We start from the raw sequence: 17,026 nt of genomic DNA on the forward strand, positions 1-17,026 counted from the left end.
AACATTGATATGATAATATGATTATCATATGACAATGATAATAAAGCGTGTTTGGCATGCTGTCCCAGGAGGCTCCCTCACGTTTGCAGGGCGAGAGGGGAGTTTAAGCTTAGTTATGTCTTGAGAACTCCCCTGCTGTTTATGGCTAATGACAATTTACGGATTGCTACAGAGAGATATACTGCTGATTAAAAGCTCGTCTACGGTGCTAATTTGTTTTTGGTCAATTCATCTATGTTGTAAGTTTTTGGACTGTGGAAGGAAACTGAAGAATCTGGGGGTAATCCACACGAGCAGCGGGAGAACGTGTAAACACTGCACAGAAACATCGACTGGCCTGTTAGAGTCTTAGACCAGTTCGATCTTGCTGTGAGGCAACAGTGCTAACCACTGGCCTGCCGTGCTGCCCTATCAAGGAAAAGAAAGGAGGATTAGGGGTGGAAGGGGGGATTTTTCAAGCCGAAGATGACTGGGGTAAGAAACTCTGGGTATTAGGTGGTTTTTAATTAGCAAATAATATAAATATGACAAACATAAACTTGTTCCTCGCCACTGTCCCCGCTGGCTTGCTTGGTTTGGGATTTGTGGAGCTGCGCACTGATGGATTTGCTTTTCAGTGTTTGGACTTTCAGCAGTGAAAATTAAACCACACTGAACTAAACTAAACTGAACTTAAACTCTAAAAACTAGACTGACACAGTTTCAATTTACCAAAACATCTATGTTAAGCTGCTTTGATACAATTTACAATGTAAAAGCGATATATAAATAAAGATTAATTGAATTGAATAAAAATTTGCTGAGCTGCTTACATTGTAAGGCTTGATCGTCAGGCATGCTTGCAATGTTTGTGTCATCAATCTGGCAACCTGTGGAGGGAATGGGTGAAAAAAAATATTTAATATTTGGATTTTGGACTGCAATTACTAGTTCAACCACAATCCTACACACTGGCTGTTTCTCAATATGCGTTCTTCAGCGGTCTTACGTCCTCGTGTTCTCGTGAAACGACATCATCAGCTGCCTAAGTTCAGTTCCAATACTCAAGACCGCAAGTATGGAGGACGAGTGAAACTTCCCGGATGTGTTCTTTATATCGAGGACGCACCAATGCAGACTTGAGCACCGAACTCGCTCTGGAAGTCCCAGAAGTCATAGCGACTGAAGGTGGGAAGCGCTGCATTTTATCTAGATTTAGTATTAAAGTTAATAGATATGAACTATTTACCTCAGGAGTTTCCCTAAATGAAACGGTGAAAGTAAACATTACCATGGATCTTAATAAAGGAATAAACACATTAAGGGTGTTTGTTTGCTGATATTCGTATTAAAATCTGATTTATTTATATTGTGCAACATATATTTATAATGTTTTTATGCAAAGTATATATTTTGAAAAGGGGAAAAACAATAAATCGTTGTATGAAGGCTGTAATGTTTAAATAATTTACCATTTAAAACACGTGAAGGTCATGTGACCATCAGGAAGAACGCAGCATCTCAATTCTCAAAGGACGCGTTCTCTGCCCTCGCAGTCTCCTGAGTTCGTTCTTCCGAGGACACCTGGCAAGACCGGTCTCCACAAGAACACAAGTCCGTTCTCTGCGCTCTTGGAATTGAGAAACAGTCACTGTTTGATGACATTATCGTGTGTATAAAAAAAATAAAAAAAACTCAAACACGGACAGTCTCAAACATACATTTGTATGAGGAACTACTTTCTTCCGTCATTCATTTACATCTGCAGCTGACGTCAGAACTCCTTCATTTAAAACACGTTTTTTTTTTACCTAAAGACACCACAAGTAATTCATTAGGACAATTCAAGTAATAACATCCCAAACAAACTCTACAGCACTAAAATCCCGAAGTCAGAGCAGAAAACGATACTGAAAAGACAAGAATAAGCACTGACATTCGAGCCATAGGCAACACTCTGAACATGTCCTCTAATAAAATAATCTTACAACACATCCATAGTCCAGACAGGAGCTCAGACCACACAGAAAACAGCAGTCACTCTCTCTGTCCTCACCATAATGACTATACATTTCTCAGGCCACAAAAGCCAAAGCGAAGGGAGTGCTTTCTGAGGACTGGATTTCTCAAGCAAAGAGCTGAGGGATAGAGTGAAATGATGTGTCATCATCGAAATGACAAGTCAGCGAACAAAATGTCACAGGGGCCCCGAATGCCACCTGTCTGGCCCTCGAGCAGCTTTCCCTCTAGATAGAAGAGAGCGGCAATGGAGCTTCATGCCCATCTGCATGATGAGGTGTTAATGAGGCCGGTCTGATATGTGGCCTCGTCTCCCAGGGAACTCATTACGGGCCCTGTCAAATACAGTGAGTGGCTCCATTTTGCTGGGAGGAGAGTTACACAGGGTCCAGTGCTCTCAACACAGTAAGTAATCCAGCAAATGGCAGGGTGCAGCTACATTACTGAGAACAGCAAGGCCATTTCACAGTTGTACTAATAGCAGGGTCTGTCGTATAAGCGTTGTGTATGAGCACAGTGAGAATGTATTTTCTTTCTCCGGCTGATCTGGTTAAAATGGGGAGGAAAGGCGAATATGTCAAAATGAAAAATGTCAATAGTTTGTCAAACAAAATGAAGAGTTTTGATATACTGTAGTTTATACTTTGGGGGAGTGAGGGTACTTACAATAAAATACTTGATATTGCAAATCATCTGAAAGCTTATTTCTGGTAACCTGACTTATCTAAATAACAAGTCTCTGGTGCTAGACTGGCTGGACACAGTTTCTATTTACTAGAACTTCTATGGTTGTACACTGTAAAAGAGATATAGAAATAAACATGAATTTAATTTATGCAAAGCGTTTATAAGTTTTATTATTATTATTATTAAAGCCTCTAATAAAGTGAGAAATGGACTGAATTTTAAATCAGTTATGAATTGAGAAATAAGATTTATGTATATATGCCTCACAGCAAGAAGGTCGTTGGTTTGAGCCTCAGCTGGGTCAGTTGGCATTTTTGTGTGGAGTTCAAAAGACATGTGGTATAGGTGAATTGGGTAAGCTAAAATAGACCATAGAATGTGTGTGTGAATGAGCGTGTATGGATGTTTCCCAGTGATGGCAGTGCTACAAGTGTGATATTGCGTTTATACAACAGTTCGACGGCATAATCGTGTATTTTGAAAAATCAAACACTGAGTATCAAAAACACATTTGTATGAGGAACTACTTTCTTCCATCATTCACATCTGCAGTTCAAGTTAGAACAACAGAAACCATTGCTACTCAACACAAACTACACTTTAGAGCTAGTGTTTGAACGATTCTCTAGCTTAATGTCTAAAGTGATGACAAAACAGGTGATTTTGCTCACAGTTTAAGATTATAAGGCTGAACGCACGAAATACCATCAGACAATCCCCAGTATTTCTGTTGCAATCGGAATATCACAATAATTAACCCCGCCCAGAGCATAGCAGATTACTATGGTATAAATACAGCACTATACAACATACAAAAGAGAGAGACTTACTTTGATTGTCACTCGATCAGTTAAATGGTCACTTGGTCAGCTGTAGAGTTTTTCTCACCTAAGGACTTATTATGTGGTCTCTGTTGCCATCTTGTGGTGGAACGTCAAATGTCTTTACTCTGCTCAGTATGATAGGCTGAAGGATGCTGAATCTCCGTAATTATAATTATTTAAAATAGCCATTATCCTCATAAATAAACTGCATAGTTGCAAGCTAAACAACTATTCTCGCCTGAAAAAGTTTCACGGATCTTTTGAGAAGTGTGAGTGCTCTGAATCGGGCACAGGCAAGGTTCACTTGGCCGGCCCTGGTCCGCTCATAAGAGGTGTGCCAGAGCGCAGTTCACTTGGGCTATTGATCTGTTGATCTGCTGTCACTCTATGAGGACTGAGTAATAGACAAGGGTGAAGAGGCTGTATGAGTGCTGTTATTGCAGAATATTGCACAGCTATCAGCCAATCAGAATCGAGAACCAGACAGAACTGCTGTATATATATTTTCATCACTGTATACTGAAAACAAGTTAATGTTGTGCTACAATTCATACACAATATTGTCTGCTTTGGCAATTTTGGCACTGAAATATTACCTAAAAATCTACAGCAGATCTTTTGTGTCTCTGATCAATACACAATTGTGTTTTGTTTATGAATGAATCAGATGAACAAATGATTCAAAGGGCCATTTGTTCAAAGGGCCATTATTCATTTATTCCTGATTGAATCAGCTTTTTGAACACATCAATGAATGAATTGATTTGGAGTTGCAATAAACAGTCTGTAAATATAATGCTGTCAATACAACTGAAATAAAACATGATTTGCTAAAGCAACTTTAAGGAAATGTCTGTTCAAATGCCTTTTACATTTACCCCAATTTTCCCAACCCAATTTAATTTGTCATTAATAAAATTGTGTAAGGAAGCGACATGGTGGCTTATTGGTTAGTACTGTCGCCTCACAGCAAGAAGGTCACTGGTTCGAGTTCCGGCTGGGCCAGTTGGCATTTCTGTGTGAGGTTTGCATGTTCTCCCAGTGTTCGTGTGGGTTTCCTCCAGGTGCTGCGGTTTCCCCCAAAGTCCAAAGACATGCGATATAAGTGAATTGGATGAAATAAATTGGCCTTGATGTATGAGTGTGTGTGAATATAAGTGTGTATGGGTGTATTCTAGTACTTGGCTGCGGCTGGAAGTGCATCCGCTGCATAAAACATATGCCAGAATAGAAGGCAGTTCATTTTGCTGTGGCGACCCCTGATAAATAAAGGACTAAGCCAAAGGAAAATGAATGAATACAGATTGTGTAAAACGTGTGATTAATTAGATAAAGGCATACGTTTTAGGAGATTTGTGACTTTAGGGCTACTCTTAACACAAGTTAGCAATCTCAAAGTCTCAGTATCACAATGTTTTCATTTTACAAGCAAATCTGAGCAAAAACACCTGAGACAATGTTGATACTTAAACATGAATGAAAGCCTTATTGAATCTCAGACTATGAAAGAGCAACGTTTGCACAATAAAATATTCATGCGAGCCGAGACAGAGATTACGTGAGTGCTCATAAATCTTTCTTCACAGGGGACCAAAGCTTTTAATTAGCAAAAAAGTTGGGCAAAGATGGGGTGTGTCCAAACCTCCCAACAAGTTCAAGATGAGTCAGTGAAGACCTGGAGAAAAGGTTAGAAGCAATGTGTGTATGCGTGACACTTTACCACACATTACAGCGGTATCACACGAGGAAAATCCTTGCATTTCCAAATCAAAGAATCTGAGGGCAACTAACAACCACTTTAAAAGTTGTGGGAGCTGTCATGTTGAAACCGCCATCACCAGAGGCAAGTATAGACTGACAGTTAAACAGCTCTGAGGCTTCATTTTCCCATCGCTGAGATGCAGAAAGAGTCCAGCCATTAGGACCAGATAAACACATAGGGTTTCAACCAAACGACAGCACTCTCACACTCATGTGACTCAGAGGAATAAAGCAATACACCCTGCCTGGTGGCACAATGGCTGTTTGATGGCTTTCGGTCTGGTTACATTTTATTCTGGCTTTCAGGACCACACAGACATTCACTGATCCCATTTTGACACACTTTTTTCATGAAGCATTTCAAGTTATTTTTGCTATGGTATTTAAAGTGTTCATATTGCTTTTCCTTTCAGATATCACCTGTTATATGTATAGTACAACTGTTTGTGAATGTGAAAGTACTGCAAAGTTTTAAAAATCAAAGTGCACAATTTATTGTTTGTTAAAAAAAAAAAAAAAGAAAAAAATCATTCTAAATCCAATCTCAATCCAAACATGAGTAGTTTTGTAGTCTCCAGTAGCCGGATGATGCTAAAGGGGATAAATCTCTGGCCTGAAGTTAATGAGAAACATTCATTACCAGTTATTATTATTATATTTATTAACTAGTTCATTACATTGTGTTTTATAAATGTATACGCCTACCCCAACTCTAAACATACCCTTTAATACCACATAAAAAAGGTAGCTATCGTTGTACAGTGTCACAAAAATTATGGTATAATGATGTGCTTTCCCAAGTATCTGCAGCACGTGCTTCAGTAAAAATCACCAGTGCCCCAGTAAATGCTTTGAGATACGATTTACTTCATGCAAGTGTATTTATTAAAAGTGGTAATTCTGAAATAAAGACGTTATTCTCTATGATTAACCGAACCAATTATGGTGAAAACAATGTGGTTTATTCAAAAAGCAAACTGAGCATGTGCGCAAAAAAAACCCCCGCACACCTCATTGTTCCTGCTTGACGCTGACGCACTGCTCTGCTCCTGGTGTAAGTCCCGGTTGTGAACACGCACGCCGGAAAAATAGCCGTGCTGCTCACGTGCCTCTCATGCTTAGTGAAACCGGCGTAACAGTCATTTATGCAGAGGTGTCGGCACGCAGTTAGTTTTGCAAGTTGACAAAACAAAGTTTAAAAAACTTGATGGTGATCTTATTTATACCAAGCATGTCTCCTGATAATTTTTTGTATGAAGCAAAAAGGAGGGACAATGAGTCAGGGAGGTAAGACTTAATAAACCTAATTGACTTAACAAACCTAAAAACCCATGAGTCCAGTCTAATACAACAGATATTTCTTTAAAACATTTTTTTTTGTATTATATAGAATTGTCTATAGAATTACATTCAAATAAAATTAATAATCATGCAAATGGTTTCTTAAATTATCTTAGCATCACTTTAGTTGTGTCGACATTTTTTTTCAGTCACATTTAGGATTAATTTTGGTTATATATTTGTAAGTATATATATATATATATATATATATATATATATATATATATATATACTGGTGGTTCCAAACCTCTTCCACTTACGGATGATGGAGGCCACTGTGCTTATTGGAACTTTCAGAGCAGCAGAATTTTTTTCTGTAACCTTCCCCAGCCTTGTGCCTCAAGACAATCCTGTCTCGGAGGTCTACAGACAATTCCTTTGTCTTCATGCTTGGTTTGTGCTTTGACATGCACTGTCAACCCTGGGCCCTTACATAGACAGGTGTATGCCTTTTCAAATCATGTCCAATCGACTGAATTTACCACAGGTGAACTCCAATTAAACTGCTGAAACATCTCAAGAGGGATCAGTGGAAACTGAATGTACATGAGCTCAATTTAGAGCAGGCAAAAGGCAAAGACTGTAAATACTTCTGTACATGTGGTTTTCAGCTTTTTTATTTTTAATTAATTTACAACAAATTTCAACAATCTTTTTTCACATTGTCATTATTGGGTATTGTGTGTAGAATTTTAACTAAATAAATGAATTTAATCCATTTTGGAATGAGGCTGTAACAAAAAAAAAAAAATGTGGAAAAAGTGAAGCGCTATGAATATTTTCTAGATGCACTGTAAATGTATTATGAAAAGATGTATTATAAATACCTTGGATGGGTATAAACCTATTATAGGAGACCTCCAAAACAACATTAAAAACTTTCAAAACAGCATAATATGGCACCTTAATGATTTTGCATCAAGGTTAAAGCTGTATAAGGTTGCATCCCCTTACCATTCTTGCTTTTCTGTAAATGACAGATGCGTTTACTGGCTGAATAAAAAGTCACCTAATTGATATTCCTGAGCTAAGCTTATAACATAAAAAACACATTTTGCATGAAATTTCACTATAAAATAGAGGTCCTTGAAATAATAATATCTAATGCACAATGTTTGAAGGTAACGTATGTGAACATAACCCAGCAAAACAAAATAAATCTAATTGAACATTGTAATAAATGTGCGATTTTCTACTCAGTCTCTCAGATATGAGCAGTCAACTTCAATATTTTATACAGCTGATGTTGAATATCTACTGTGGATGAGATAGTTGCATAAGGTCCCATCTGGGCAAGCATCCTCATAACGTCAAGATAACATAAGTGATCAAATGCGATGCCACAATACATCGGCCGCCACACAAAAGCGAGCACGGCGAGTAATGACACCAGCATCTACAGCCCGGTAAATGTCTGCATTCTGCTCAGCCTCTGGAACGCATCTAAAGCCTCGCCAGACAAAAACAAACACAGCTGGCAGTTTATTATTCCACTGATAAGTATCCAGCATCCCTTGAATCATGCTTCATTCTGGGTTCTTTGGATTACATTTCCCAAATAAAATTTCCAATGACATGGTGACAATGGAACTAAAAAATAAAGTTAGACCAAAATGCATATTAATAAACTAATTGATGCACAAATGATTTAGGATGTGGTTTATTGCTGTCTATGTGCAAAACACTGCAGTCATTCTATTTTATCTGTTGACACTTGTTAATATTAGATTTTTCATAATAATGTAATACATGTACAACCTCTTCATCTGATTACTTTTGTAAAAAATATTTTTATAGAGAAATATTTTAATCTAAATTTATTATTTTTCAAAAGCCTAAAAGTTAAAATAACAAGTAGAGTGCAAGCAAAATACTAATAGCAATGAGCGAAAATATAATATTAATAATAATATTTTTATATAATATAATATTATTTTATCACAAAAATTTTTTTATTTAATACTCTGATCACTGAAAACAATTGTGGAAAAAATATTAATTCAAAAAACTTATTTACAATGAAATAAAATAATTAATAATGACTTTTTTATTTGGAAAATTTTTGTATTTTCAAAAAGGGGTAAATAAAAATTATCTTACATAAATAAAGAATATATATATTAAATATTAATTCAGATGGGTTGTGTAAAAATAAAATAACATTTAATAAAAATAAAAAATAAATGACACAGTGTGACACAGTGGCTTAGTAGGTAGTGCTGTCGCCTCACAGCAAGAATGTCGCTGGTTTGAGCCTCTGCTAGGTCAGTTGGCAGTTTTCTTTGGACTTCAGCATGTTCTCCCCATTTTCATGCATGTTCTCCCCTTTTTCTTTTCGGCTTAGCCTCTTTATTAATCTGGGGTCGCCACAGTAGGATGAACCGCCAACTTATCCAGCACATGTTTTACGCAGCGGATACCCTTCCAGCTGCAATCCATCACTGGGAAACATCCATACACACTCATAAACTATGGACAATTTAGCTTATTTAATTCACCTGTTCAGCATGTCTTTGGACTTGTGAGGAAAACCGGAGCACCTGGAGGAACCCCACGCCAACACGGGGAGAACTGACCCAGCCGAGGCTCAAACTAGCCACCTTCTTGCTATGAGGCAAACGTGATGCCCACTGCACCACGTGCTGCCCACTTAAATAGATTATGTAAAATGTAAATAAATAAAATTAAAAATAATAATAATAATTATATATATATATATATATATATATATATATATATATATATATATATATATATATATATATATATATATATATATATATAGTTATTAATGACTTATTATTTGGAAATTTAATTTCTGAATTTTCTAAAAGGGCAAGATATTATTTTCTCACAATACTAAATAAATATACATTTAATACTCTGATTACTGAAAACCATTGTGGACAAAAAATATTAATTCTAATGGGTTATGTAAAATAAATAAATAAAATAAACTATTTCTTATATTTTATATATTTGTAAATAAACTATTAACCTGTTTGTTTGTATGTGATCTTGTGTTCCCTTGGTTGACAATAGACAGATGGCTATTTTAATAACACCAGAACATTTTCCACAACCATCTCCACTCATTTTACACACAATCTGCCAAATTCAGCCCACTGCTCTCCAAGTGAGACTCCACACTCCTTAAAATGTCACAAGGACAAGAAATATTAGCCGTCAGATGGACTTATTCTTAGCAGTTTCAGGTGATATTCTTAGCCTTTTAGTTCCAGGTGTCCTTGCTGGCTAGGCGATGTCGGCAGACTCTCAGAGAGTGTTTGACAGGACTGTCAGATTTGCAGAGTCGATCGAGGGGGTTTTATCAGCCCGCACCAGATAGGACACCTCCCGCCTCAAGCTCAAGTTCAAAGGCTTCAACCATCAGGAAGTGCCACTCCATGGATAATGGTGCAGCAATAAATCACAAACACTGCGAAATCATGCGCATCTTAACTCACACATTCACCCAGGGGTGTTAATCCAGTTGAAGTTCAGAGGACAGAAGGGAACACCCACAGACTCAATAATAATAATAAAAAAACCTGCTAAACCTGCCTTTTGGTAACAGATATAATGGAAAAGCGTCCAAGATTGTAGGACAACAAACAGAGTGAAAAAAAAAATCGATTGACTTTTATCACAGGATCTTGGAGATTCATAATATGGCTATTTGAAATGCTTTAATTAGATCAAGTAAGATTGCCTGAGGGGGAAAATAAATACAAATCCCTTTAATCGTTTTTGATCCAATTGAACCAGGCTTGGTTATCTGCCCTTCAGTTGGACTCTAGTTAATAACAGGGCTGTCAACACATGCATTGACCTGCTGTCAGACACATGTCTAATCTACAGATCTCTAATCTGCAGATCAACACTGATTCAATCCTCTCTGTTCCTATTTACCTTCAGAAATTCACAATCGAGAACCAGATCTTATTCGGCACTTCTGTTATGTAGAATTAACCCTGAATATTAACAACAATTGTGGATAGATTGCAGTAAGATACTCGTGGACCACTCCTGGGGATACTTTTAGATGACAACAATGTAGTCCAAAACTGAACTATTCATTCAGTTTCCTTCGACTTAGTCCCTTATTTATCAGGGATAGCCACAGTGGAATGAACTGCCAAATATTCCGGTATATGTTTTACTCAGCGGATGCCCTTCCAGCTTCAACTTAGTACTAGGAAACACCCACATATTATCCAGTCATCATACAGCTCAGGAAAGAGAAGGGTTGTTTTGCAGAGATGAATGTGTTATGGTGTGAACTGTGTGTATCAACCCCAGAACAAAAGCAAAAGACGCTGCGAAGATTCTGGCTGAAGCTGCTAAGAAAGTTTCATTATCCATAGTTAAACGAGTCCTGTACTGACATGGGCTGAAAGGCCACTCAGCAAGGAATAAGCCATTACTCCAAAATGAAAAAAGTCATATTATAAATTGTAAAATCACGTTGGGAAAAATACTTTTTTTGGAATTCTCGGAGACATGCTCTGTGGTCTGATGGAACTAAATTTAAACTGTTTGGCTTAAACACCAGCTTTACATTTGGATAAAAAAGGGGAAGCTTACAAGCCTAGCAACACCATCCCAACTGTGAGGTGCGGGGGTGGCAGAATCATGGTGTGGGGATGTTTTACTGAAGGAGGGACTAGTGCACTTCAGAGAATAGATGGCATCATGAAGAAAGAACATTATTTAGAAATATTGAAGCAACATCTCGAGATATCAGCTAGGAAATTAAAGCTTGGCCACAAATGGGTCTTCCAAACAGACCATGACCCTGAGCATACTTCCTAATTAGTTAGAGAGTTGTGCTTTAAGGACAACAAAGTGAATGTTTTGGCCATCACAAAGCCCTGAACTTAATCCTATAGAAAATTGTGGTCAGAGATGAAAAAGCTTGTGCGTACATGACAGCCTACAAATTTGAGCTACACCAGTTCTGTCAAGAGGAATGGGCCAAAATTCCAGCAAACTATTGTGAGAAGCTTGTAGAAGGATACCCAAAAAGTTTGACCCAAGTGATACAATTTAAAGGTAAAGCTAAAAAATACTAAGGAATTGTATGTACACTGCCAAGAAATTAAATAAAAAATGATAAATAAAAAAAATTCTCTCATTACTTATGATAAGTGTAAGTTAAAGACACACATTTGGAGTAGTGCAGTAGTAAATGATATGCTCATTTCAAATATAATGACTGAAATCAAAATATAGATTACATTCAAATGTGGAATATATATACTTTATAGTAAAAGATCAATACAGTCATGATTGTTCCAAAACATCAGTTACAGAGATAGTTAACCCAAAAAAAGAATTTTTATTTATTATTTAATCCAACATAGACTCGAACTGAAAACGTAGCCCGATATGCAGTATTGGAGATAGCAAATTATGTAGCCAGAGGTACAGTACATATGGCTGCATTTAATTTTTTTAAATGAATGCTATGGGGGGTATGACGCTGTATCAGCTTACTGTATCAGCTGACTGCTTTCCTCGTTATGGACGGCTTTTCTGCTGTAACAGTTTGCTCAGTAGCTCGCCATGTATGTCGGCGGACTTGAGACAAAGAGTTGACCATGATGATGGGTTTCGAGTTTGGGCGAAGAACGGTTCAGAAAGCAGGTAAGACAAAAACAGAAAGCAAAAAATAAAATAAACAAGTAAATAATGGCGAGAATGTGATAAAATCTGGAAACATGGTAACATTTGGGCAAGGGCTTTTCTTTTTCTGGATTGCTCTTTAAAGCTGTCAGTTGGGTTTAGGGAAGTGGGTGGGCGGGTCAATCGGTGCTTTTTAAAACACTATTAGTTGGGTTTTGGGAAGGAGGAGGGTGGGTAGGTCGATCACCCAGTCAGTCGACAGTGGCCTCTGGTGGATTTACATAAGAACAGCATGCACGATGGCACTCGCAAGAGAAATCTGAGATCTGAAAAAGCGTAAACGAAATCAAAAACTGCACTCAAAAAAATGTAGCTTCTGGGACGTATTTGGTGCTCTCCAGAAATGTATATAGCGGTACGTTTTCACAATGAGCCCGAGTTGATTTAATCACACTTAAGTGGTTCTAAACTTTGACTTACTTTTTTTTCTATCGCATGCTAAAGAAGATATTTTGAAGAAAGCTTAAAACCTGCAACAATTGACTTACATAGTTAAAATAAATTAAAATACTATTGTAATCAATGGTTACAGGTTTCCAGCTTTTTTCAAAATATCCTCTTTATTATTTACTAGAAGTAAGAATGTCTAACAGGTTTGGAACAAAAGAAGGGTGGGTAAATAATAAAAGTTTTGGGTGAACTACCCATTTAAAGAAATTAATATCAATATAAGCAAAAAATAACTAATGAGAACCAATATTCATTATAAAAACACAGAAAATCATATAAATATAAATCATATAAATCATTCTGTAAAGCTACAGAATATATGTACCCCATCTATTGCTTTCTATTACTTGTCACGTTATCTGATTATCATTTGTTCATATGCTATAGGTTTTGTGTTCAGAATTTGGATCCTGTGATATATCCATCTCTGTCATCGACAGTTGGTGTTTGTCTGGCAGTGGCAGGGACGACAATTAATCATGTTTCATTCCAGTGCAGATATACACTTATGGGACTGAGAGCTGGATGAACAAGAAACTTCAATTTACTTCAATCTTGAGCTTGTTCAGTGTGCTGTCTCCCGCAGCCAAGATGTGGGCGAGAACATCACAAATGTCTGACAACCAGTAAGGCTACCTGCGTCTCTGCCATCAAGGCAAATATGGATTTGCAGCTCATCTGAGTGCCTCAAAATATTACCTGCTTGTCAAAGTGTGGAAGATTTTTTGGCTATTTTGAATCATTTGTAAATGTGAAACTGTTGACGATTGACATCAAACCTGATAATACATTGACATCTGATACATTATTTTGTAAACATGAGAGAAACCCAATTTATATGTATGGAAGGATGTAGGGCTGTGCAATTAATCGAAAATCCGATTTCGATTTTGTCTTTTAACGATTTTGAAAAACCATTAAACGAGATAAACGATTATTCCATCACATACCGCCCCCTTTCCAGTTGTACACATTTGTTGCTCTACAAAGCTCAGTTCCACGTGAAAATGACTAAAAAACTTGTACTATAATGTAACTTTTGCAGCACGGGATGCGCATCATTCATATTTGTAAAAGCGTGAAAGAGCAAGTGCTGTTGTGAGTGTGCGCACCGCACTTAACCTCGGACAGGTAGTGTGTGTGTGTGTTTGCGCGCGCCTCGGACAGCAGAACACACACACATCTAACGGCATCTTAATGTGAGCGCTTTAATGGTCAAATACATGCACATTTGTGTCAGAGCGCAGTGTTTAGTGATTATTCATATTAATCCTCATTTGTGTAATAAACAAACAAGTTGAGAATCAAAAGACAAGTGAAAGAGAAACCATATCAGAGCCACACTATTCTTAAAGTGACATCATGCGATATACCTGCTGCTGCCGACTGTTTTTATTATTGATCAAAAATAAAATCAAAAATACAGTGAAGAAGGTTAAAGCACAGTTTAAACATAACATACAGTTGAAGTCAGAATTATTAGCCCCCTATTGATTTTTATTTTCTTTTTTTAAATAATTCCCAAATGATTTTTAACAGAGCAATGAAATTTTCACAGTATGTCTGATAATATTTTTTGTTCCGGAGAAAGTCTTATTTGTTTTATTTCGGCTAAAATAAAAGCAGTTATGAATTTTTAAAAAAACATTTTTGGGACAAAATTATTAGCCCCTTTAAGCTAATTTTTTTTCGATAATCTACAGAACAAACCATCAATATACAATAACTTGACTAATTACCCTAACCTGCCTAGTTCACCTTATTAACCTAGTTAAGCCTTTTAATGCCACTTTAAGCTGTATAGAAGTGTCTTGAAAAATATCTAGTAAAATATTATTTACTGTCATTATGGAAAAGATAAAATAAATCAGTTATTAGAAATAGGTTTTTAAAACAATTATGCTTAGAAATGTGCTGAAACAATCTTCCCAGAACAGAACAGAAATTGGGGAAAAAAAATAAACTAATAATTCTGACTTCAACTGTATTTAATTACTCAATTCTAATAACTGATTTATTTTATCTTTGCTATGATGACAGTACATTATATTTTACTAGATATTTTTCAAGATACTAGTATTCAGCTTAAAGAAACATTCAAAGGCTTAATTATGGTAAATAGGCAGTTCATTGTATAACAGTAGTTTCTTTCGTAGACAATCAAAAATATATAGTGCTTGAGGGGGCTAATAATATCGAGCTATTAAAATAGGTTTCAAATATTTAAACCTGCTTTTATTATAGCTGAAATAAAACAAATAAGCCTTTCTCCAGAAGAAAAAAATATTATAGGAAATACTGTAAAAAAATCCTCTGTTAAACATCATTTGGGAAATATTTATATATAAAAATAAATTCACAGAAGGGTGAATAATTTTGACACCAACTGATAATCGTTTTGAATAATCGTGATTACAATTATGACCAAAATAATCGTGATTATAATTTTTACTATAATCGAGCAGCTCTAGAAGGATGTTTTTTGGGGAACTTGAAACATTTTTAGATGCTTCATTCTGTCAAGGTGTCAAGCACTGCAACTCTAATGGTCTGTGGTTGCGTGACTGTTATGGTTGAATGCTAAATATGCAGCCAAAAAAAAAAAAAAAAAGCTAAATCATTATAAATGTCAAAAGGTGTTAAAATATTGTAATTTTTTCCTCTATCATGTTGTATATCCACTTGAAACCAACCCAGGCTCATTCAGATTACGTACCCCTATATTTATCTATATTTATTTCTGGACAGTGCCAAATATGTCAAAGGAGCTATGCTTTTTTTTTTTTTTTTTTTTTTTTGCAAATCCACCAGAGGCCGCTGTGTACGCTTTCTGAGATCTCAGATTTCTCTCACGAATGCCATTTGCACCTGCTTTTCTCACGTAAGTCCACCAGAGGCCGCTGTTGACTGACTGACTGACTGACTGACTTTGGTGGATTTACATGAGAAGAACAGACGCAAATGGCACTCGTAAGAGAAATTTGAGGTCTCAAAAAGCATACACAGTACCCTTTGGTGGATTCACAAAAACAAAAACGTATTTGTGCACACAATAAGTGTCAGGGTTATAAAGGGAAAAATGGGTTAGGGTTTTACGGTGCATCCGGAAAGTATTTTTAGCGCTTCACTTTTTTCAAAAACATTTATTTTTTGTTACAGCCTTATTCCAAAATGGATTAAATACATCTATTTCCTCAAAATTGTACACACAATACCCCATAATGACAATGTGAAAAAAGATTTTTTTGAAATTCTTACAAATTTATTAAAAATAAAAAACCTGAAATTCACATGTACATCACATGCCTTTGCAGTAAAGCTCTAAATTAAGCTAACATTCTGTTTCCACTGATTATTCTTAAGATGTTTCAGCAGTTTAATTGGAGTTTACCTGTGGTAAATTCAGGTGATTGGACATGATTTGAAAAGGCATACACCTGTCTATATAAGGTCCCAAGGTTGAAGGTGTATGCCAAAGCACAAACCAAGCATGAAGACAAAGGAAATGTCTGTAGGCCTCCGAGGCAGGATTCTCTTGAGGCACAAGGCTGGGGGAGGTTACAGAAAAATTTCTGCTGCTCTGAAAGTTCCAATGAGCACAGTGTCCTCCATCATCCGTAAGTGGAAGATATTTGGAACCACCAGGACTCTTCCTAGAGCTGGCCAGCCATCTAAGCTGAGTGATCAGTGGAGCTCCAGCATACTTCTGTGGAGAGACAACCCTCTGTGCAGCAATCCACCAATCAGGCCTGTATGGTTGAGTGGCCAGAAGGAAGTTTCTCCCTGCTTGGAATTTGCCAAAAGGCATCTGAAGGACTCTCAGACCAAAAGAAACAAAATTCTGACGAGACTTAAAATGAACTCTTTGAAGTGAATGCCAGGCATTACGTTTGGAGAAAACCAGGCACCGCCCATCACCAGGCAAATACCATCCCTACAGTGAAGCATGGTGGTGGCAGCATCATGCTGTGGGGATGTTTGTCAGCAGCAGGAACTAGAAGACTAGTCAGGATAGAGGGAAAGATGAATGCAGCAATGTAAAGAGACATCCTGAATGAAAACCTTCTTTAAAGTGCTCTTGACCTCAGACTGGGGCGACAGTTCATCTTCCAGCAGGACAATGAACTTAAGCACATTGCCAAAATATCAATGGAGTGGCTTTACAACAGCTCTGTGAATGTCCTTGAGTGGCCCACCCAGAGCCCAGACCTAAATACTATTGAACATCTCTGGAAAGATCTGAAAATGACTATACACCATCGCTTTCCATCCAAACT

The 17,026-nt window shown here is 36.9% G+C and overlaps 1 protein-coding gene across 2 annotated transcripts in view; it reads right to left on the reverse strand.

Moving 5' to 3' along the window:
• Positions 1–17,026, reverse strand: part of tspan9a (tetraspanin 9a) — a 494,333-nt gene that overhangs the window by 452,103 nt on the left and 25,204 nt on the right. The window contains exon 2 of one of the 2 annotated variants that reach the window (XM_073929887.1): positions 813–869. The exons of the other annotated variant lie outside the window; for it this stretch is intronic. The gene's annotated coding sequence lies outside the window, so the exon portion shown is untranslated. The remainder of the gene's footprint in view (positions 1–812; positions 870–17,026) is intronic. 2 annotated transcript variants of the gene reach the window in all.

Source organism: Danio rerio, chromosome 18, assembly GCF_049306965.1.
Source record: "Danio rerio strain Tuebingen ecotype United States chromosome 18, GRCz12tu, whole genome shotgun sequence".
Lineage (NCBI taxonomy): Eukaryota > Metazoa > Chordata > Actinopteri > Cypriniformes > Danionidae > Danio > Danio rerio.